The sequence below is a fragment of the Papaver somniferum genome, chromosome 1 (assembly GCF_003573695.1).
Source record: "Papaver somniferum cultivar HN1 chromosome 1, ASM357369v1, whole genome shotgun sequence".
In the NCBI taxonomy this organism is placed as follows: domain Eukaryota; kingdom Viridiplantae; phylum Streptophyta; class Magnoliopsida; order Ranunculales; family Papaveraceae; genus Papaver; species Papaver somniferum.
The window spans coordinates 215,179,768-215,204,409 of record NC_039358.1 but is presented as its reverse complement, the minus strand read 5'-3'; the positions used below and the strand labels follow the sequence as shown (position 1 = coordinate 215,204,409).

The window sequence follows — 24,642 nt, the reverse complement described above, 5'->3', positions numbered from 1 at the left end:
AATATAACTTTCCTCAAGCAACTGAATCAGACTGTGCTTCTCACTTTGATTTTGATTCACCAACACATCTCAAGACTACTATGAATTCATCAGCATAACTCAAACCATACCCATAATCTTCAACCTATCACTGGTTCTCAATTAAACTCCAATTCAAATCCCAAACCTTTATTAGAACAGAACCAAATCCTAAATACCGATTCCAATCTATTCTTCAACTCAAACTCTAATTCAGGTAAAACCCATCTCCAATCAATCTTCCAGAGATCGATTTCATCTTCTAATTAATCTTTAATCGAATCTCAACCCAGATTCAGAAACCCTAATTCTCAGTTCATCTCTAAGACAATTTCAGAACTTCAACTGAACCTAAACCCATGATTCTTTATCTCACAATACCTCTATATTTCATCTTCTAAATCCTTAGAAAGCCAATCAACTCTATAAACCCTAATTCTGATTATAACAACATCAACCCCTTCTTTTCCCAAAATCAGTAAACATCAATCACCACCACCAGCAACCCTTCCACGATCTTTCTACTGTTGATTCGAACTCAAAACCCTCGTTTAATTATCACGAACCTCAACATACGAAGAACAGGGGAGAAGAAGAAGAAGAGAAGAAGAAATGAGAAGAGAGAAGAAGAAATAAGAAGAAGGAAAAGATAAGAAGAAATGTCTTTCTTCGATTTGGTTTTGGTAGATAAGACCAACGAGGTACACTAAACACACACTATCCGTGATAAGGAAGCCCGGGTCGGTCTAATGGCAAAAAGATTAATTTTCCCTTTATGCTAATTTGATGATTTCTTCTTCGTCCAGTATCCGAACGACACGTTCGAGTAGTCCATTCTGCGTAACTTTTCGAGATCTATCCAGCGGTACTAGTTTCGTATCCAAATCGTTTTTAGTTTAATTCTATTAATTAACATTCGTGTTAAACTAATCGAGTTATTATCAGCTAATTCGTCATTTGACTGGTCTAATAGCGTTGACGAGCTTGAGGGTCTTTACAAGCAAACCCTGATTTAAAAGACTATATAAGGGGGAACTCTAGCAACTGGAAAACCTAATCCTCAAACCTCATGTGGGTTACTAGTTGCGTACTAGAGTCAATTCTCCTTTAACCTAGGATTTTCCTAAAACCATTATAGGTTAACGACTTAAAGACTTCATTGGGATTCCGAAGCCAGATCTAACTATTTTCTCTATAGTTGCGTATTTTGATCTTACTTGTTATATCGTATTGAGTACTATCTTCTCTAAGATATGCTCGAGATTTATCTCCGATGGGTAAGGTATAAAAAGTAATCACAAAGTTCTTCGGCTCAAACTTTGTGGTTCCGCAGTAACTTCTTCTATTACCATATAGTTAAGTTATTGTGAGGTGATTGATATTTCTAGGATGATCTTCGGGAGTATAAGACCGTATTATCAATTGATTCCTGTTCACCTTGATTTATCATAAGACGGAACAAAACTTCGTAGGTACTTCTGTGGGAGACAGATTTATCTATTAGAATATACTTATCTGTGGGAGACAGATTTGTTTATAAGTCTTCGACTTTGGGCTATAGAAACTTTTAGTTGTGGGCGAGATTATCTAAGGGAGTTAAACACGTACAATCCGACGTTGTTCTGAAGGAGTAAGGAACACGAATGTACCTTAATCGGTGTGAGACTTGGTTAGAGATCACTACATTCCAGTCCGAAGTTAACTTGTAGTATGCTAGTGTCTGTAGCGGATTAATACAGTATGGTGATCAATCTGCACTGGGTCCCGAGGTTTTTTTGCATTTGCGGTTTCCTCGTTAACAAAATTTATGGTGTCTGCGTTTTTTCTTTTCCGCATTGTATTTTACATAGTTGAAATATCACATGTTGTGCATAGTTCAATCAATTGGTAAATCCGACCTTTTTTGTTGTGTGGCAATTGATTGACACTTGGATATTGGTCTTTGGTTATATCCAAGTTATTTCTCATATCAATCAGGCTCACAGAATTCTATCTGTTAGATTGCAGATTGTATTGAGAAATTGAGATACGACTCTTGGATATCTTTCCTTTATTGAGTCTGAATGTTTAGTTGATTCTATTGGAATGATATTGGAGTTTGGTCCATACAGATTGTCGAGCGAAATATTGGGTGTGGTTCTTAGCCCCCATTTTTTCATGTACTACATGTGCATGAATGGTTTATTTGCAGATCAATTCAATTTATCCCACAAAAAATTATTCGAGAGGGAATTAACAAACAAAAGATGGCTTCGGTTAGAATCAAATGGTCAGAGCTAAACACAGATTAGATAATCTTTATCGATGTTTCTTTTAAGGAAGAAGACCTTTCAATGGGATACGCTTATATTCTATACTCAGTGGATCACGAGTCTTTCATGCACATTTCAGGGGGGTCGGAGAAGGCATCTTCGGCTTTTCACGCGAAATCAAAATCCTTGCAAAAGGCTGTTATTTAGTTAAAAGAGAATATCTTGTCAAGCGTTTCAATAGTAACTGATTGCAAATTACTGGCAGAAAATATCAACAAAGTAAGCACAGATTTCTCCTTGAAAGCAGAAAACACTTTGCAGGAACTAAGACTATTTTGAAAGATCTTCCTCAAGATCATGTAAAGGTTATAAATCGAAAATAAAACTCAGCAACGGACCACATAGCTAAAGAGGCGAGAATAAAAAGACTTCATATGTCTACTAAACTACAACAAAAAATTCAGAGATCTAGCATTTGCTCTAATGTTTTTGATAACAACGAAATTGTAAATCTTTTATACTACATTTGCTAATTAATAAATCTATCTTTTCCATCAATTGTTTTTCTTCGATTTAGCACGATCTCAAATAAAATAATGTGGTTTCTTGGTCGATGGATCTTATTTACATCTACAGTACCATCACCTCTGTTTTAACCCTTTATCTATTTACTTTGGGTGTAATTATTATCACACTTTGGGTGTAATTATTGTCACATTATTGTTTCCTAAATAGACATGGTCTCTATTCAATGAGTGCTTGCACCCAATTTTTCCGGTCTAAAGTTCTATTATTTATTTTTATTTTTTTCCTCTCTTATCTTTCCATAGAGAAAGAAAAACTAAATTCATCGAAAGGTGGTTTACAATTTATGTTCCTTTAATGAAACTTTAATCACCAATATTGGTATTTTTTTTGCTATATTTTTCTCATAGAGAAAGAATAAACAAATCCATCGAAAGATGGTTTACTATTTTTATTCCTCTAATGAAACTGTAATCACCAAATATTGGTATTTTCTTTCTTCTCTAATTTTCTCATTGAGAAAGAAAAATAAAATCCATCGAAAGAAGGTTTGCGGTTTTATTCCTTTAATGAAACTGTAGTCACCAAAAATTGTTTTTTTCTTTCTTCTCTAATTATTCATAGAGAAAAAAAAAGGGAACATTATCTATATACCCCTACTATGAGACCCATAACAAATATATCCTTTTGAACTTTACAAATACCCCTAAGCATAATACATTACTAAAATACTCTCTTTTGTGTAATGTATATACAAAACCATTACCACTAACCACTATTCAACAACAACAACAACAAAAAAAAAACACCTCTATTGTGCACCATCACCACTGTCCACCACCGCCAACAACCACCACCACCAACCACCACCACCGACCACCACCATTGTCCACCACCAACAACCGCCACCACCGACGACCACCACCACGACCGCCAACCACCACCACTGTACACCACTACTGCCGCCAACCAGCACCGCTATTTTCCTCCACCACCGCCGCCAACCACCCCCGCCAACTACCACCGCCGCCAACTAGCGCCACTGTACACCACCGACAACCACCACCACTACCTACCACCGCCACCAACCACCACCACTTTCATCCACCGCCACCAATCACCACCAGCAACCACCAATTCCACCACCACCATCTAGAGGCAACTTGCTGAAAGTTGTCTCCAAATCTGAAGGCAACTTGTTGAAGTTGTCTCAATAATGGAGGCAACTAGATCAAGTTGTCTCCACATATTGAAGCAACTAGGACAAGTTGTCTCCACATTATGAAAAGTATACACAAAAAATGAACCCGACGTGAGTCGAACACGCATCATCTGACATGGAGTCAGTCGTGCTACCGTTGCACCACAGGTTTGTTAATGCAAAATGACATACAAAATCACATCCAAATAGATATACTACAACTACTGATGTATAAAAATACACAGATGTTCATGTTCTGTAACATATACATATCAAAATCACATACCAGCATCTCCCGCTTCATATCTCTTTACTGCATTAGCACATTTTCAATTACAAACCCAGTAAGCAGACTCACATATTCGCCACACCATCAATGCTCAACCAATAATTCAAACCACCACCAAACAACACCATATCCTCCATCTCTGCTACTGCAACTCTACCTGCAACAGCTTCATGAGCATCAGCAGCACAACCATCATCAGCAACTCAACACAACAGCTACTCTAAGATATATGTATAAGATAATTTCAGATGAATGAATGGACCCAAAAACCTAACCAAGTTTCCTCCAAATTGGAATCAAATAGCTCAAGTTGCCTCCAATATGGAATCAACTAGCTCAAGTTGTCTCCAAAAGTGAAAGCAACTTTCTCAAGCTGTCTCCAAAAAAAGGAAGCAACTAGCTCAAGTTGTATCAAATAGCGGAAGAAACTTGGTCAAGTTGTCTCCAATAGTTTGAGCGCATCCAACACAAGTCCACTGCAACATCCACTACCACCATCATTGGTGCAAACAAATCAAATTGGAAGCTCAACAAACCTGCAATATCATCTTCTCGGCCTCTTAACATCAGCATCACCAATGCATGGCCATCAACTACACCCCCTATCTGCAACTGCACTATAACCTCAACAAACCCAGTAATAACAAGCATTCCATCATTCATTAATTAGCTCACTACTCCAATTCCATTCAGCAGCTTAGTCTCTGCAATTGTAACTCAACAACACCTCACCTCAGCTCCATGAACTACAATTTCTGACATTCAATCAGGCCACTGCAAAATCATCATCTAACTTTAACCATCAATATCATCTCAACCCATTCAGCTGCAGAGCTTACACATCAATACCAGCTGCAATGTTAACTCATAACATACATCTATCCGTGCAGCTCAATTCTTGAAATTCAGGACACCAACACCTCCATCTTATTGCAATAAAGAATTCATAACCATTGTTTCCCCAGCTTCACCTCAACTGCAACCACTGCATAGTTGCACCAGCTCCAACATCACTCCACAGTCCAGCTGCAATTTCCAGTTTCAACACACAAACCTCTTACAGCGAACCCATACACTTGATTTCCAACTGAATCAAAATCAAGAAAAAGTAATTAAATTAAGATTCGTAACAAAAATTTCATGAATAAATCTATAGCTTTTAAATTCCAATTAATCAAACATGAACCAAATCAAAATCTATAATTTTCAGAAACAGTAATCCAATACCTAAAATTCTATCTCAACCTTTTGAATCTTCAACTGATGTAGAAATTACAGTTAAAACGAGAAGAAAAAGAAGAATAAGAGCTCCTGAATATGATTATGCTTATGAAGTTTGATTTCCAGATGCTTATGAAAGTTTGATTTTGAGATCTGATGAAAATCGAAAACCTAAATCTCGATCTCCACCACCACTTTACAACCGAACGAAGATTAAATCTCAATTTGTATCATGATGGATCGAAATTACCTGAAAATGAAACCTAAAATCAGATCTCCCGATCTCCTGAAACTGATTCTCATATTGTAAATCAATGACAAACCGAGAACAACAAGAAGAAGAAGATGATGATGATGATGCTAAAACTGTTGATAATGATTATAGACGGTGGCAATGGTGATTGTGGTGTCGTAGATGTGGTGATGGTGGTACTGGCTGCGGCGGCGGGTTTAAGCCAGAAGAGGAGATCGAGGGGTATATTTCTTCTGTTGGTTTCATCGAAGAAATGAAGAAGAAGAGATAAAAGATGTAGGAGGTTAAAACAGGAAGTCAACAAATTGTGATTTTGTCTTGGACTTGTTTTTTACGCCACGAGGGTGTTTGTGCAAAGCCCATGGATAGTAGGGGTAATAATAACATTCCCACAAAACAATCTATAGAAAGATAGTTTACACAGTTTTTATTCCTTTATTGAAACTCCAATCACCAAAAATTGGTGTTATTGCAATTTCAATACCTTTACAGTAATTGTTCACGTGCATGGTTGAAAACCTACGGCCAATTAAATTGGTATCCTTATCTTTTAGACAAGTATCATGTGATTTACCAATATGGTTTATGTTTCTTTACCAGAAACCATCCACCAAACACAAAACGGATTATCTTTATGCGATAACTAATTAAAATAATTTTTTTCCCCTTTTGTCGACGCGATTCTGGTAAATCGTCGCTACAAACCAATTGGTGTTTTTTTCTCCATCGTTATCATATAGATGAGAGAAAATAAATTGGCATATTTTCTACATTTTTTCCAATATGATGTAATTTTTATTTCATCATTTATGGAAAAAGGGCGATGATTGGTTAAATTAATCTTTCATCATCAAACTAATATGACTTTCAGCAATTGAATCATGGATTTCTATTCCTTACAAAAAAACATTTATTAACCAAAGAGTTTTTTTTAAGCCCATAATGATGGTAATTTCTTTATTTCTTAGAAAAATCACATAAACCGATTGAAAATGGTTGTCTCGATTATTCCTAAAAGGATGGGACTTCCTTTTTATTCACAACTGCAAACATCAAAGAAATGAAGAATTATTGTATTCTTGAGGAATATTTAGCACTTTTTTATTTTCTTCCTTATGTTATTCTCCAAAATTTGAAACAGTTCCACTTGTAGTTGGAATTGGACACTAAAGATCAGAGGGTGCACACCTAGATTGTTTGCTATTTTATTAGTCTTTGCAGCGACTAAATTGATCTTGAAATTAATTTCTCTTTATAAAGAATTGTTCATAGTTTCATTCTAAAACATTATCTTGTTACCCCTATAGGTCACAATTTTTATTTCTTTATCTTTTTGGAGTTTTATTTGCATATTTTATACGTTTTGGTTGTAACCATTAAAACCCATAGATGATGTTTAAATTGGATAGACTATGCAGTCCATCTGCTATTATTCTTAAAATCCATAATACAGTATGAGTATATTCCCTTGATTTAATCGGATAATACTCTACAAAAGTTATTTCGTACATGAGATGATAATATTCCCGTTATAATCAGGGGGAGGCAATACACTATACGTTTCTCTCCCATCATGATCAAATCGAAAAAGGTATATCTATGATAGGAGAAGAAATATTTCATTTTTCTTTTAATAAGCTTATGCCTCTTGGAAAGGCAAATACAATCACATTTATAAAAACGTAGCATTCTATAAGAGGATACAGATGATGCTCCAATTGAGTAACAAAACAAGATCCACATTCTCATAATTCACAACTCCTTACCGGAAGATAAGGAGATTATAATGCCCGCGGGCGCTGATACCAGTAATTATGTGAATATTTCTCAAGATATGCATACACATGAGATTTTTATGGGATCGTGATAAGCTAAATATTGTCGAATATTCGTTTACAGTAGCTACTGAAATAAATGATGGTGGTTTTGAACCCCTCCACAGAGGAATATCGACATATGTGATTGGTTGGAATACAATCCAAATTAGATTGGATTAATTTCTCGATTGACGCAACTTTGGATCCAAACTTAACACCTTAAACGTGCCAAGTCTATCAGTTTTAGGTTGGTGTAGTCAATCCTTTATGTGTGTTTTATTTTTTAAAAATTTGGTACGAAACGAAAAAATTCGAATTCTTTAGTTGATGATATCAACTTTATAGGTCTCTTGAAGAATTTTTAAAACACTAAAATCCACGCTTTAGCAGCATAAATTCTATTTTTTATCTTAAATCTGCAGGTAGAATTATGCTAGCTTAAACTTGTCTTTGAGATAGACTAGAGTTATGATTATAATGCTCGTTTTCTGTAATACGCATATAGTTGAGTTCGCATCAATAAATTGTCCAAAGTTGTACTCTTTTTCCTTCGCTTCAGGTTTTTTCCGATGTGGTTTTACTGACAGGGTTTTAACGAGGCAACATCTCGATGACGTTTAATTTAATTTAAAAATATTGATTTTGTGCTCTTTTTGCCTCATCCAAATTTTTCCTCATCGGGTTTTTCTGGAAAGGTTTTAGTGAGGCAATTTAGTTCAACATGCTGGTCATCCAAGGGGGAGTTGTATCAAATTTAGTTTATTTGGTGGATTCTCACCATTAACTAGGTCATTTTATTTGACCAAATCAATATAAGAACTCTTAGGAATTTGGATGTCATTCTGATCCACATAACCCATGACCACAAATACAATTTTATTGATTACTCCTGGTATTGTATCTACATCTTGGCCCTTTGTTAAAGAGACTACGTCAACTACTTCTTCAAATCATCTCCGAGAAGATAGCAATCCAAGACACAAGTCTTGAATATATTAAAAGAAGCACGAAGACTCGAGAACACTACTATTAGAAGATTAACACAAAAGAATACTTCATTAACTAGCAATTGTATTCACAAAATAACAACAATTTTCTACTTTCAAGAAATCCGTTCATCAAAATTGGGAAGTCTCAACTTGAAGATTTGCAAGCCAAGATTCAACTGAATAATTTATCAGGGGGAGCATCACAGTAAAATGTATTTTACTGGAATATCATGTTGTACTCTTTTTCATCCGTCAAGATTTTGTCCTACTGGGTTTTTCTTTGTCAAGTTTTTAATGAGGCAACATATGCATGCCCAACTCCGTTCTAAGTTTACTCATAATTGTAGTCTTTTCCCTTCGGTCCGGTTTTGTCCCTTCGGGGTTTCCTGACAAGGTTTTAATAAGGAAATTATCTTAGACACAATGTAATCAGGGGGAGTATTATAAACGTGTAATTTTGTTAAGAATATCTAGGGTAAATCTCATTTATTATTTGGGATTCCCTTGTATTTAGCCCTATAAATTTAGGCTCTAATGTTTGTCTGCTGTACTGATGAATAATTTCTCTTTCTTCTCCCCCTCTACTTTGTGTCTCTGTATATATTTTCTAGTTTCACAAGATTAGGCACATTTTGTGTTTTTAACCAGATTTTTGACCAGAGGGTTGTTTTCCCAACCATAATACATGATACTTATGGTTCCAACAATATTCTGGTTCTTCGGCATTGGGAATGAAACTTCTTAACATTATCCCCTTCTCTCTAACCTTTCTAGATCAAAAAAAAAAAAACATCATCCCCTTCTTCAGAAACAATAATTATTTTTCTTTTTCTCTTTCCATAGCGCAAAAGACTGTCCCTTAAACCCTAGAATTTATTTAAACCATCTTCTTTGTAGAATTTTCTCTGTTCAACTAGAAGGGGGTTTCAACGGAGTATTTCAATTGTCTACCGAAAGAGATTACATTGGGCATTATCAGTCGATTGCCAACGAAATTGGTTCTCGAATACAAGTTAGTTTGCACGAATTGGAGTAGTCTTGTTCTCCAAGACGCATTTACATCGTCTTAATCATCCTACGACTTATTCTGCTAAGACAAGGACGAACCCATGAAGGATAAATTTGCTTTTAAGGCCCGGGCTAGAAGCTTTGATCGAGCAGATCTTTTTTTTTTTGGCTTGTGGACTGGGAAGGCTACCCGGACTAAAGCCCCCTTTAGCCCAGGTGTAGGTCCGTCAGTGTGCTAAGATGACTTTTATTGCTCTGACTTTAATTGTTGGGTTGAAGAATGACAGTTTTCATTATTTTGAATATAACGAGAATCATGAATCCATTGAGAGAACTAGAAGGATTGATTTCAACTCTACCTTTTGGGGGTATACTATCATTCTTGGCTCCTGTAATGGGTTGATTTGTGTTTATCAAGACATGTATTTAGTAGAAAAAACAACCTGTATTTTTAACCCCGTCACTAGTGAGTATATTAAGCTTTAACAAAGTTACCTTCGATCATTAGGCGATTAGATTTGGTTATGTTTCTTCAACCAACGAGTACAAAGTCGTAACAATAATGTTCGAGAAGGGGACCGAGTTTATAGAAGTTTACATATACACTCTAGGGAGTGAAAATGGGTGGAGAAACCTTGGAAAGTTTTAATTTTGGAACCAGGGCACATTGGGAAAATAGAATCTTTGTCAATGGAGTTCTTTATTGGTGGGACTATCAGCTATAAACGATCTTTATCTTCAATTTGGCTTCAGAAAAGTTTTGTGAACAGCTTTCACTACCTACTTTGTCAAACAGTGATTTTGAACCCCATTATAGGATAAGGGTTTTGGATGGGTGTTTGTCTTTTGATATTGATGTCAATGGACCTGATTGTTCGGACGTGTGGCTATTAAAAAAGAAGGATGATAATCAGGGCATGATAGAACTAGAGGTACATCAATCAATGAGTTGGAGGGAAGAGTTTAAAGTTTATGACTGTCAATTTCTTTCTGTTACGAAGAGTTACACTGTCTTACCTTACAATGGTGTTCATAACTATATCAAAATTCATGACTTGGAAGCTTCAAAGTCAAAAATGATTGTGGGTTTTAACGTATATTTTGTTACAGTATTCCCTCACAAGAAGACCTTTGTTTCGTTGAGACAATTAGGGGAAGAAGAAACGAAATTAATTGAATCAGTTGAAATTGCAAAGACATAAATCCATGATCAGCATTCCAACTAGCTATAGGAGGATGAGACCCTAGATACCAACTTATAAATGGTAATATTTACTTGGGCCATTTAAAAAATGGTCACACTTTTTGTAATTCAGTTACAAAATGATCATACTTTTGTAAATCAGTTACAGATTGATCATACTTCATCCGACATAACAGTTTTGCAAAAAAAAAACGGGATTAGTTGTCCCCAAAATACCTTCACTCTTAAATCAACCAAATGTTGACTACAGTTAGGTCATCACTGACGTGTTGGGAATTTTGTTGACGTGGCGTCTCTGTGACATGGTGGGCATCTTGTTGACTGACGTCTCTATGAGGTGGCACACTTTTGTGGGCAGAAAAGTGTCTTTTTTTTGAAGCATGTATTTTATTAGAAAGAGATTAGATTACAACTTGTCGTGGGTATGTGATACCCACAGAGTCTTGGAATAAAATGTGACTGATAAAAGATGGGATTGCCTGGTCTCATATTTTGGTTGAATAGTTTCCTATTTGGCTTCCATATGCTGCATGATTTGCCAATCCATCCGCTGCTTGATTTCCTTCCCTGTAATTGTGTTGTATAGTGACTTGCGGGATCTGCCGAAGCCCACTTTTTATTTCTTTAATCATTCCTGCTATGTGCCATTGTGGAGGGGTAGTTGATGTGATGAAACGCAGGAGGTTCTCTGAGTCTGTTTCAAAGAGAATTCTAGGCCATTGTCTCTCTGTTGCTGTTCTTGAAGCCAAAATCACAGCCCAAGTTTCTGCAGTTAGTGCAGTCATAATTCCCAGTGGTTGGGACATTGCCATTAAAGTTCATGCATCAGAGTCCCTACAGACGAATCCTGCTCCTGCAAATCCCGGGTGTCCTCTGGCTGCTCCATCTGTGTTGATCTTAATCCAATTTAAGTTTGGAGTGGACCAACCTACCGATATTGTTGGTATCCTTTTATCTGTCGTTGGGTGGTTGAAAGTTGGTGTATCTCCTGTTATGATTGGTGGTGAAGTGTGCAGTACCCTGGTGTACTCTTGTTGTAGTTTTTGTGCCCAGGCTAGGATTTATTCTGATGTTGTTTGTTTTTGTTGGTAGATTAGATCATTTCTAGCTATCCATAAGGTCCAGAATAGAAAACAGAATGAGGAGGTTACAGATTTTGGTGCTGGTCGTTGCAGGATTTGGGAAATGGTTGTTTGCGGAGTTAAGGTAAAGGTCGGGGTGGGGTTGGAGTTGGGTGCACTTGTAAATTGGTTGAATAAGGTGTTCCAAGAAGAAGCTGCCGTCGGACAGTAAATTAGAAGGTGGCTAGTTAATTTTGTATCAGTATTACATCTTGGGCATATGTTGGAGTTGGTCAAATGGATACGATGTAAGAGACAGAAGGTTGGTAGTCCTTCATTGATGGATTTCCACAAGAAAAGACAAATTTTTGGTGGACATGGTAAAGTCCATAGGAATTTAGTAGGTGGAAGAGGGTTATGAGTTGGATGACCATGGGTTAGACATTTGTATCCCGAATATGTAGTGTAGTTTCCATATTTTGAGTGTGACCAAATAATTTTATCTGGTGTATTATTTTGGGGAAGGTGGATGTTTATGATTTTTTGGATTATTGGATTGGGAAGGGTGTTCAATTTTTCATGATTTCAGGAATGGATGATTGGGTCGATGATATCTGCCACCCTTTGGATTGGGTAGCATTGTGTTGAGTCTAGATTGGGAGAGTGTGGAATCCAATTGGCCTCTATTGGAGTTGATATCCCATTTCCAATATGATGGAAAATTAAATTTTGCACGGTAGAGATAATTGATGTGAGTTGTCTCCATTGGGGACTGGAAGAAAAGGGAATTGAAATGCTTCCTTGTAGAATTGGTTGATTGTTAAGGTATTTTGCACTGAAGAGACTTCCGCATATAGAGTTAGGTTGTTCATGCAAATTCCAGATTCTTTTCATGAGAAGAGCCTCATTATGGTCACTGCTTTTCATTATTCCTAATCCTCCTTCGGCTAGTGGTTTTGTTGCTTTATCCCATCCCAAAGGGTGGAATTTTTTAGTTGTTGAGTCATGCCCCCAGAAACAATTCCTGGTGATACGATCTATTTGGTTGTGGATATTTTTTGGTAGTTTTTGTATTTGCATTATGTGATTTGCGGTGGGGGTTAGGGAGGTTTTGATGAGTACGAGTCTTCTAGCTGGAGTTAGGAATTTTGTCATCCACCCTTTTGCTTTTCTGGCTAGTCTTTGAAGGAGGGGAGCGAAAGTTTGATTTGATGCTCTTCCTTGTTTAAACTGGATGCCTATATAGGTTGGTGGTTTTGAAGTGGCCGACATATTAAAAAATTGTTGAAGATTATTTATCTTGACTGGGTCTAAATTGGGGTGATTGATGATTACTGATTTTGTAGTATTAATTACTTGCCCTGCTGAGGAGCTATAGGCATCGAGGAGGGTTTTAAGGTGTTGGTTACTCTGATCTGATGCTTTGTAGATGATCAGAAGATCATATACATACATTAGATTAATTATGGGTGGAGCTTTTTGTGATATGTTAAGTCCTGGAACTAATTTTTGGTTTTGAAGGTTTCCCAAGTTTGTAGAGAGGATTTCCGCACATATGATAAAAATATAAGATGATGGTGGATCTCCTTGTCTGATACCTCTACTTAGGGTGATGTATCCGTGGGGCGTACCAATTATTTTGATTGAGTAAGTAACTGTTGTGACGCATAGCATAATATAGTCTATAAAGGCTGATGGGAATCCAAGCTTTGTAAATGATATTTTGATGAATCCCCAGTCTAGGATGTCATATGCTTTTTGGATGTCTAGTTTGAGAGCTATTTTCGGATCCTTGGTGAGGTTTGAGGTTCTGATATTATGGAAGAGTTCTCCAGCAATTGCTATATTGTCGTGTATGGATCTTTGCGGAACAAAAGAACTTTGGAAGGGACTTATTATAAAGGGGAGAATAGGTCTAATTCGGTTGACTAATATTTTTGAGATGATTTTATATGTGACGTTATAGAGTCCTATTGGTCTGTATTGTGAAGGTTTTGAAGGCTGGTCAACTTTAGGTATTAGTTTTATGTTTGTGTGATTCATGAGAGGGTGCATATTTAGATCATTAAAGAAAGACTTAATCATTGCTATCAATTGAGGGTGGGTTGTTTCCCATAAAATTTTAAAAAACATACTTGCGTAGCCATCTGGACCCGGTGCACTTTCGGAATTTATGGAGAAAAGTGCTTGTTTGATTTCTGTTGTAGTTACTTCCTTTGTAAGTAGGTCTGATTGTGTCAGAGTCAACCTAGGCCTGATATTTGTAAAAATATCCTCATTTATTTCCGTAGGCGGTGCCGTATATTGTTGAGAATAGTGATTCAGAATGAGTTAAATAACGTCTTCTTTTTTGCTAATCCAGTTGTTTTGTGGATCTTGTAGTTGTTGTATATTGTTACAGGCTCTGTGAATGGTAGCTTTAGTATGGAAAAAGGTTGTGTTGAGATCACTTAATTGAAGCCATTGAATTCTAGATCTTTGTTTCCAGTACGTCGCATGACATTGTAATAGTTCTTCATGTTCTATTCTTAGTTGGTAGGTGGACAAAATTTTCTTTGTTCCATTCTAAGAGAATTTGTCCCGTTGTAATGAGCTTTAGTTGAAGGTCGAGTGTAGGTTCATTATCTTGTTGTTGTTCCCAAGCCGATTCGACTACTTGCTTGAGTTGGGGATGAGAGAGCCATAGGTGTTCGAACTTGTAGTTTTTTGTTTCTTGCCAATCCGTTGCTTTCTTCTGAAGTAGTATTGGGGCATGATCAGATGCTATTCTTGGAAGATGAGTTATTGCCGCATGTGGATTTGATGTTCGCCATAGTTGATTTGCCAAAGCTCTATATAATATTTCTAAGATGTTGTCTTGCCCCATTTGGTTGTTTTTCCAAGTGTATGGGTCTCCTCGGAATCCTAAATCTATAAACCCCATCTGGTCCATTAGAGTGAGGAGAGGTTGAGATTGAGCATATGTTACTTGCCTTCCTCTTTTTTTTTTCCGATTGGTTTAGGACGTCGTTGAAATCTCCTATCAATAGCCAAGGTGTAGATGGGTTGATATTGTTGAAGATTGTTGGGAATTCCTGCCAAAGATTTTTCCTTGTATCTGGATGTGGAGGGCCATAGATACCCGTGAAGAACCATGGTTATTCTGGAGGTGGTGATGTAATTTTTCTGTGTATGTAATTTTGAGAGTGAAATAAGATTTGGATATTTAGGTTATCTTCCCACATTAAGCATAGTCCGCCTCGCCTTCCAATTTTTGGGATGTTGAAATAATTATTGAATTGAAGTGTTTGTGATAATCTTCTTATGTGTTGATCGTTAGCAAGGGTTTCAGAGAGAAATAGAATGCTAGGCTTGTGAAAAGAAACTAGTCCTTTCAAATGCTGAATTGAAGGTGAGAAGTTTATGCCCTGACAATTCCAAGATAAAATAGTCATTATGAGGATTGTAGATTTAGTCTGATTGGGCTTGGCAGTCGTTAGGAAAAGAGAAAATTGAGTTGGGTTGAATTGATGTTGTGAAATACTCTGGAAGATCAATATAGATGAAATAACTAAATTTATATGGATAAAAGAAAAGTATATTATGTTACTGTTACCCACCGGGGCTGGCAAATTTGATTAGCGCTCTTCAGTCGTCATCAAGAAAAGTGTTTGATTACATTGATCTTTATACACCTGCAGACGATAATACTCATCTTTCATTTTTCATCATAATTTAGTAAAATTTTCAAGCCAAGAAAATATGGCAAAGCAACACTTTTTTTAAGGTTAAAACGTAAAACTTTAGATCATTTTGATATCTGACACTGTAGAAAAAACATCTTCTCAAACTAATGGCCAAAAATAGAAAACCATAACACGAAAAACACTATATGTCGCGCACCTCAATAGTTCAAAAAATTTGCCTAAGCTACATGGTATTCAGTATTTGGTGAGAGCATCACTGTCAGCCCAACCCCACTCACTTACCAAAATGCTTATACAAAGAAGGGGTCTGTTGGTGGTGAAGTGACCACTAAAAACTTCACGCATGGCCAAAATGCTTGTAAAGGAAAAGCTGATTTGAATCTTTACCAAGAGATGTACCTAGACCATGTCCAAGACATGCCACCAAATTCACAAGCAAAAACTATTCCCAAGAGAAGTTATTTCACTCTACTTTCTCCTTCGTACAGATCCTATATGAAAGATTATTCAAAAGAAAATCTTTAAACACGCCTAATGAAGTGTGCATGCATGTCATTTATCAGATCATAGGGGCTGGTTAGCATGTCTGAAACTTACTATTTCTGCATCTAAGAGTAAACATCGCTAAGTTGATATTCACATGCATACCCGTTTAAGCTGAGCACACAGAGAAATCTATGCTCACAAGGTAATGTTTTCTATCTCCTCAGTCAATCATGGCACATTCGTTGCGAAAAAAAATAATCATTAAGTCTAACGAAAGTGGCACAACTAAATAAACCAATATGATGTTGGTGTAGTTGCAGAAAATCCTACAACACATCCCTTGTATTATCATGACTATGATTTCTAGATCTAAACTTATTTGATATGAAAATAAAAATAAAGATAATGAAAATAGAAAATAAGACACAAGATCGATCAATATGATCTACATCCACGGGGTTAGGGATCTTCAGTATGATTGTTTGTAATTACATATGGATTACAATTGAGACTCCATTAATGAGTATTTGGAGCTCTTGGTTGAAGAAGGAAGAAGAAGATAATAATACAAATTTTGCTCTCCCTCTCTCTCTACAAATGTGTCCTCCCTAAAGTGTCTCTCTCCTTTTTCTTTTTGATTATTCTCCTTTCTCTCTCTTGCCTTTCTCTTTATATAGGTGTTTACATAGTGGATGACAGCTAATGTACAACTAACATTTCCCCTAATTTCGGATCTGGCTTGCGGTATTTTCGCAAGCTTACAAATGTAACATTCGCAACATTCCTAATTTTCGCAAGATCATCACAATTTTATCATGTTTAAGTTTATGTCATCTGTTATGTCGTTTCTGAAATCATCCTGCGATGTCTTCGCGATGTGTTGTTAATAATTTCGTAAGAATATTCTTCTGTGCGAGAATCTGATCCTACATCTTGCCTCTTTTTCCTTGAATATTGCTTGAAGAGCGATCTTTAAGGGAAAATCCACTTTGTAGTAGTAGTTGTTGGAGGAACGAGCGAAAGAATATTGGACTTGAAAAGTACGTACTTGCCTCTATTCTTTTGTGAAGTTCCGGAGCGTTGCGAAGTAAATAAGAAGTATCATCTCTTGAAGTATGCGAAGTATGAAGTATCCTTGAAGAAGTATAAGAAGTACTCAATCCTCGAAATATATAAGAAGTATGAAGTATCCTTTGAGAAGTATAAGAAGCATGAAATATCCTTGAAGAAGTATAAGAAGTACTTAATCCTCGAAATATAAGAAGAACTCTGCAAAGTAAATAAGAAGTATCTGTCCTTGAATGATAAGTATCGCCTCTATTCGTGCGAAATTATTACTCCATTTTTGGTGAGGATTCTTATTGTTCATTAGCGAACATCCACTTTGGGAATGATTCTTGCCGAGGAGATAAAGAACATAAAATGTTTTCTTGGTAATCCATAGTTGCCTCTGTTCTTTATCTATGAGGGTAGAATCCTTGAGAAAATGTTGATTGTGCGAATTGTTTCCTTATTCTTATCTTTGCCTCTGTCTCATGTTTTGTGCTCATGCAATAGTATAATCTCTTCAAGTTGCTTATAATTGTGCGAAATAATTGAGCGAGATAATCACATCATTCGGAAGAATCATATTCTGTGAAATTCTGACACATTCTACGAAATTCTGAATCATTTTGCGAAATTCTGAATCATTCTGTGAAGTTCTGAATAATCTTGCGAAATTCTTGAATAATCCTGTGAAATTCTGAATAATCCTAAATAATTCTGCTAAATTCGGCGATATTATTGCGAAATTCTGCAATATTATTCCGTACAGTTTTGTAAAGTACTTATGCGAATATAATGCTTATGTGATGATTATGTTATGAAATGTGTATGTGATGTTTATGCCATGAAATGCTTATGCAATGCTTTTATGATGTGAGTATGATGCTTGTATGATGAGAATGCTTATCTATTGCAATGTATAGTTAATGTTTGTATTACTTTGCTCATTTTGTACGATAAAATTGATATAGCTTTAAATTGCCTCCATTCTCCATTTCCCTGACTTTGTCTTTAGTATATGCATTCCTCTTCGCGTATTTATTTTTAATGCAAGTTCATTTATTTGTGCCTCATTGTAATCTTTGTCCATCCTTTAGCTCATTGTATCTCATTGTTTTACCGTCTCCACTGTTTATTCCTGCACTATTAGTATCGCATAATATAATATAATCACAACATCAAAGGTGCATCATTTTCACGATCTCAATATACATGTTCGCAAGCTTGTTTGCTTACATATAATCATTCACGCAAGATTACTTGCTTATTCATTTTCTTATGTGGTCTTATTTTGCCTTCCTAATTAAAGGTCTTATTTCGCCACCTCTTGTCATTGCGACAAAATCGCAGGACATCTTTGCACTTTCATGCAAAAACCCATTGATCTTGCCTTAAATTTTTCTTTTGTATTATTGCCTCTTCAGGATTGTTGCGACAATATGACAGGCCTAAATATTCTTACGAAAATAAGGCCCCATGACATTGCCGTCTTGCGACGAAATCGCAGGACGTCTTCACACTTTCATGTAATGACCCATTGATCTCGTCTTATATTTTTCTCTAGTATTATTGCCTCTTCAGGATTGTCGCAAAAATATGACAAGTCTTAATACCCTTGCGAGTAAAAAGCCTCATGACATTTGCGTCTTAAGACACTTATCAGCTCCCTAATGGAGGGTGCCTCCCTTATCTCCCCCCTGGTTGCCCCTTCAAGGAGGCGTACTTCTACCATACAAGGTGAGCTCCTCCCATCCGGTCTTAACAACAACCAGTTTTTTTCGCATCCTCTTGTACCTTTTACCTATAGGGCTTATGGTTACGAGACTGCACCCTAAGTGGGGTTTTCTTCGGGCCGAGTGCAGTATAATCCAAGACTTGTCAAGAATGGCAAGGTACACTCCAGACACCCCAGGCACTCTTGACTCAACCGTGTACCTCGGCTCCTTGATCAAATTCTACACTCCTTAGAGGAGACCCCTAGTCGTCCAACCTAAAGCAAAAGCTTAGGTTGAAAATCCAAGGTACCTTTCCTGGATGGGCTTTATTGACCCCAAATCTCCATGACTCAGGTTCCAGGGGCGGTGTAACCTTTTCGCTGAGTCATGCAACAGGTACCCCCTTCTATGACGTACTTTAGATCTTACATTTGCCTGTTGCGAAATTTTATTCGCGAACTAGGGTGTACGCCATAAAAGTTCGCCTCTATCTGCGAAATTTTATTCGCGTTTCTGCGAAATGTTCGCGTCTCTTTGTCTCTGCGAAATGTTCGCGTTTCTTTATTCTCTCATTCATCTTTTCATTTATGTCATCTCTTTCATTCATTCTTTCATTTCTGTCATCTCTTTCATTCATTCTTTCATTCTCATAATATTATATCATTTGAAGCAAAATAAATATTCAAGAGAAATTCTAATACATTGTAATTCTGAAATCTTTGTAGTTGTGAAATCTTTGTAATACATTTCTTTTATCAAAAAATTTCATTTAATTGCAAGTTCAAATCGTTTTTCTTTGTTTTGATTTCCTTTGTATAACTTGTTTCGTCTCTTCCGATAAACATCTTTCATGGAAATGATCCTAATGAGGTCTTATGCAGCCTGTTAATGGAAGGTCTTACTAGCCTGTTGATGGAAGGTCTTATTTTGCCTCCTACTACTCTCCATGTTAGATATCATTCTCATTTGAAACAAAGCAAATTTTCAAGAGAAATATATAAATTGATCTGTGCGAGATTTTTCTCGGTTTCTTTTGTAATTGTGGAATCTTTGTAATTCTGAAATTTCTGTAATTCTGCGATTATACCACCTTTTGTAAATCAAACCAGAAATCTTTTATTTTATGTAAAAGAAATATTCTAGAAATATATATAAATCGAATTTTTTCGATTTTTTTTTGTAATTTTGTAATTTTGAAATCTTAGTAATTTTTGTAATTTTTGAAATCTTGAAATTTTTCTTATCGTGCGATTGAATCTCTTTTTGTAAATAAAATTTAAAATCTATTTATTCGTTCTTAGTATAAAGTAAAATGTTCAAGGAAGTGGTACTTATCTTTCATGTGAGTCGTTGTTGTTGTCAAAGAAGTGAATAAATGCCTTGAAATGTATGAATTTCGCGCATCAAAAAGAAGTGTGAGAAGTGAGACTTGAACCCTTGACCTGCTTCTTGGATTTTCTCGCACCATACCAACTGTGCTAAGCCTCTCTTGCGAAATAATCAAATTTCTTGCGAAGTAATCAAATTCCAACTGTGTGAGAGGCAATTCTGTATAAATTTCGCGTAACAAAAATAATCATGCGAGAAGCAAGAATTGATCTCGCGACCTGCTGCTTGCATTCATGCCTCGTGACCAATTGTGCAAGCTTATTCTTTGCGAAATAATCATCAACTCTCTTCTGTGCGCAATATTCAAAGAAATATATGTGCGAAAAAATACGCCTGTGTTGGGACTTGATCACACGACCATGAACTCATTAACTTCGCAGATGACCAATTGTGCTGCCTCTTGTTTGCGAAATAATGAAACAATATTGAGAAATTATCATTTTTCGCTCTCTGTAAAAAAGAAGAAAACTATGTTCGCAGGCGAATTCGAACTTGCGACCACGAACGCACATACTTCTCTCTGGACCAATTGTGCAAGAACCTCTCTACGAAATTAACGCATAACTTTTTTCCTTATTCTTTTATCCTCCCATGCAAATGAGAAGAAAATGAAAAATATGTGTCTCTGCGAATTCAAACCCTTGACCTATTTATTGTTCGCTCAGCCTTGAACCATCTGTGCGAATTTCTGTTTGTGACAGAAATCACAACTTCTGACTCTTATCATTATCTTCGTCCTTCCTTTGTTTCTTCACAAAATGCCTCTTGCTTTCTTCTGAACATCAAAATCTTCCACTGAAACTTCCATTTTTTCCTTAAATTTCACCACAACAACTAATTTTTTCTCTCACTCTTTTCATGTCTTTGAATTGTTGATGATGTTTACTCCCTGAAAGTGTGATTTCTTCCATGAAATTTCCAATTTTGAACTTAAACTTTGTAGATCTAGAAAAATATGAACAGTAGCTAATCTTCATGGAAACTTCTTGAACCAACAAGATACAGGAGGGATAAATCCTTTACTCCTCCCTGTTTCTAGCGCCAAAAATGTAGTTGCAGGAAATCCTACAACACACCCCTTGTATTATCATGACTATGATTTCTAGATCTAAACTTATTTGATATGAAAATAAAGATAAAGATAATGAAAATAGAAAATAAGACACAGGATTTACGTGGTTCGATCAATATGATCTACATCCACGGGGTTAGGGATCTTCACTATGATTGTTTGTAATTACATATGGATTACAATTGAGATTCCATTAATGAGTATTTGGAGCTCTTGGTTGAAAAAGGAAGAAGAAGATAATAATACAAATTCTGCTCTCTCTCTACAAATGTGTCCTCCCTAAAGTGTCTCTCTCCTTTTTCTTTTTGATTATTCTCCTTTCTCTCTCTTTCCTTTTTCTTTATATAGGTGTTTACATAGTGGATGACAGCTAATGTACAACTAACATTTCCCCTAATTTCGGATCTGGCTTGCGGTATTTTCGCAAGCTTACAAATGTAACATTCGCAACATTCCTAATTTTCGCAAGATCATCACACTTTTCTCATGTTTAAGTTGATGTCATATGTTATGTCGTTTCTGAAATCATCCTGCGATGTGTTGTTAATAATTTCGCAAGCATATTCTTCTGTGCTAGATTCTGATCCTACAGTTGGAAAACTAAGCATGACATTAATATTCTGCAAGACTGCACAGGATGTTGCAATATATGTGGTAAACGAAGAAGCAAGCAATCAAGCAATTAACATGTAAACATGAGAAAAAGAAAAAAGAAAACAAAAACATGGGGTGCTTGAAGTTTTGACTCACCTCCCTACATCCAGTTGTAAGATGCAAAATAAGTGGTGCCGAAGGAAGACATTATTAAAGGCTTTACGACTTTCAAGCATACAAAGCAAAGCCAGGAGGGTAGGACCCTTAATATCATCTTCAGACTCAGATGCGAGCCGTAACTGACACAGACGCATTGCATGGACAACCAACTTCACCTGGCCTAATGTCAAGATACAATTAGGGCTCAAGAATATATCAATACCGAGTACTGACATAAAAGACATGAACAATATCTAACCTTGCAAATACACCTCTTCCATCAAATAACTTAGGAACTAGGACAATGCAGCATCAATGCCTAACCGAATTCAAGATCAGGAAGAGCTCTGCTGGCCTAGATTCGAATTTTCCACATAGCCTCAAAACTACGAACTGGTTTGATAAGTTCAAACACACATTCAATCCACAAGAAATAACACTTATGTTATCAAAAAAACTAACCTTATTAGTATCACATTCTTCAACCCTAAAACTTCGAACGGGGTTCTTCACATATTTCCTGCACATAAACATAACAAAATTGAATGCATAATCAATTAGGGTTTATGAAAAAAACAAAAAAATAAGAGAAGAAAACCATAAAATCGTTAAATTAGGGTTCCTGAATCTAATTAGTAACAGATAAAATATCCAATTTTATTTAGGGTTTATGAAAAACAAAAAAAAAACTGAATGTAATTAGGGTTCCAGAAATATAATATGAAATTGACGGAATACGGTTGTCATTACCAACCTCGTGATGTTCGCAAACACGGTAATGATCTCTTGTAACAAAACCGCCTTATTGAACATCCAGTTACCAGATTTGGATGCAAATCTCACAAAACACCACAAGATATGGATCAAAACCACACACACGAATTACATAACCTATTAAGTATCTGTTTGCTATGAAAATGACTCGAAATCACTCGATATTCAATGAATCACCATTTTTGAAGAGCTCTGATAATAGAAAATGAGAGAGAGAAGAGGATGCAAAAAAAATGAAACAGAAATGGAACCTAACGAGTTATAGTTTCTATTTAGTTCGGCCATATCCTGTCCGTCTAAATAATCCCCTAGATGTACCGTTAACAAGGTCTATGGCTACAGATTTGATGTAGTTAGATTAAGGACTAACTGGTAATTTCTGCTAGTCATTTAACTCTGACTCGGTGGGTCCTACTGACTTAACCAATGAAATAACGGAAGTGTGACTCTTTTGTAAATGTTTTGTAACTCTATGACCATTTTGCAAATCGGGTCCTAATTGTAGGACTGTTTTATACATTTCCCTATTTACTTTGAGATTCATTTTGAAACTGGATAATGTGGTAACCTTTGTGTGAACCTAAATTCCCATTATAGATGTATCTTTCATTATCCTTTTATATTATTATATTTGATTATTTTCCTTACTGTTAGCTTCTCCAGAGATCCGAGTGACAAATGCTTGGGTCGCAGTGTTACTAGTTGGCCATGCTTTTCTCGATGTTTTTTCTTTTATCAACTAGTATTTTGCGCGTATTCTATAAATCTTATGTAAGTTACGTTGTGAACACAAAGATCTGGTGTCATCTGAGTATTCACAAATAATGCGCGCAGACTCATGACAATACAGTAAATAAGCTGCGCCTGAGAGGAATGGATAGGTTATGTCGAATCCTTGACTCAGAGTTCTAATACTCTTCCTCGTCTCATCAACTACAATCATTGTTCTTGGCTCATACAATAAGATAAATAGTGGATGAAATATAAGATGTACGAACATGATATACCATAAGTATCGAATTGAACATATAAAGTATAAATGCATGAATATGGATGAAACGATTAACTTATATGATTCATCACTCAGATCTCTGTCTACGGGTTTGTGTTTTTCATTATATGTATGAAGGTTACAGTAATAGTCGAATGACTTTGAGACCAATATAAGCCTGCGTAGCAGGAGGAACTTCACTTACACTTTCTCTATCTCTCTGTCTCTCTCCTATTCTCCTCTCAATGTTTTTCGGCCTCCCTCTTCACTTGGGAGAGAGGGGTATTTATAGGGAGGTTACGTGGGGTCCACTTATGAAGCCCGTTATAACCTTATCCTCTTGTGTTTTGTGCCACTCACGCAGAAGTCTTCGTGTTCTCGGCTGCACCTGCGTGTTCTGTCTGGATACGCAGTATTATCTGCGCTTCCAATACAGGCTGACTGACACGTATGCTGTTTGAGGGTATTTAATGCGGGTAGTTGAGATGTATGTCCGCGGTAGACAGCTTTCCTCTGCCCCTGTCTTGTTTGCGTCAGTCTGACTATCCCCAGCCGTAGATCTTAGATCTTTCTAGGGATAAGATAAAGTGACTCTTGGCTGTCCACGCGTGATATCATATCTTGATGCCCTTAGCCGCATGTCCTCCACGTGTGTCTTTGTGGGCACGTGGCGGAAGATGAAATGTGTACCTACAATTTGCCCCTTTTCCTCCTACTGGGCGGTTAGTCGAAGTGGGAAGAAAAAACGTGTTACTCTCTTCATCTTCTCTTTACTATTTTCCTAGATTTTAGGGCACGTTCCCCACTATTTGTAATAACTTATTCTTGGGTAGTGGAAAAACGTATTACTCTCTTCATCTTCTCTTTATTATTTTCCTAGATTTTAGGGAA

The 24,642-nt window shown here is 36.4% G+C and overlaps 1 long non-coding RNA gene across 2 annotated transcripts; it reads right to left on the bottom strand.

The window, feature by feature from the left end:
* Positions 1–15,486: 15,486 nt before the first annotated feature.
* On the bottom strand, positions 15,487–22,794 carry LOC113336635. 2 transcript variants are annotated; one of them, XR_003353976.1, is made up of 3 exons: positions 22,741–22,794; positions 22,449–22,506; positions 15,487–15,512 (listed from the first exon to the last, which is right to left on the bottom strand). It is a non-coding gene; the product is annotated as an uncharacterized LOC113336635 (long non-coding RNA). The 2 variants fall into 2 exon arrangements; XR_003353985.1 differs by lacking the exon at positions 15,487–15,512 and adding an exon at positions 22,337–22,372 and having other exon boundaries at positions 22,741–22,759.
* Positions 22,795–24,642: the final 1,848 nt, after the last annotated feature.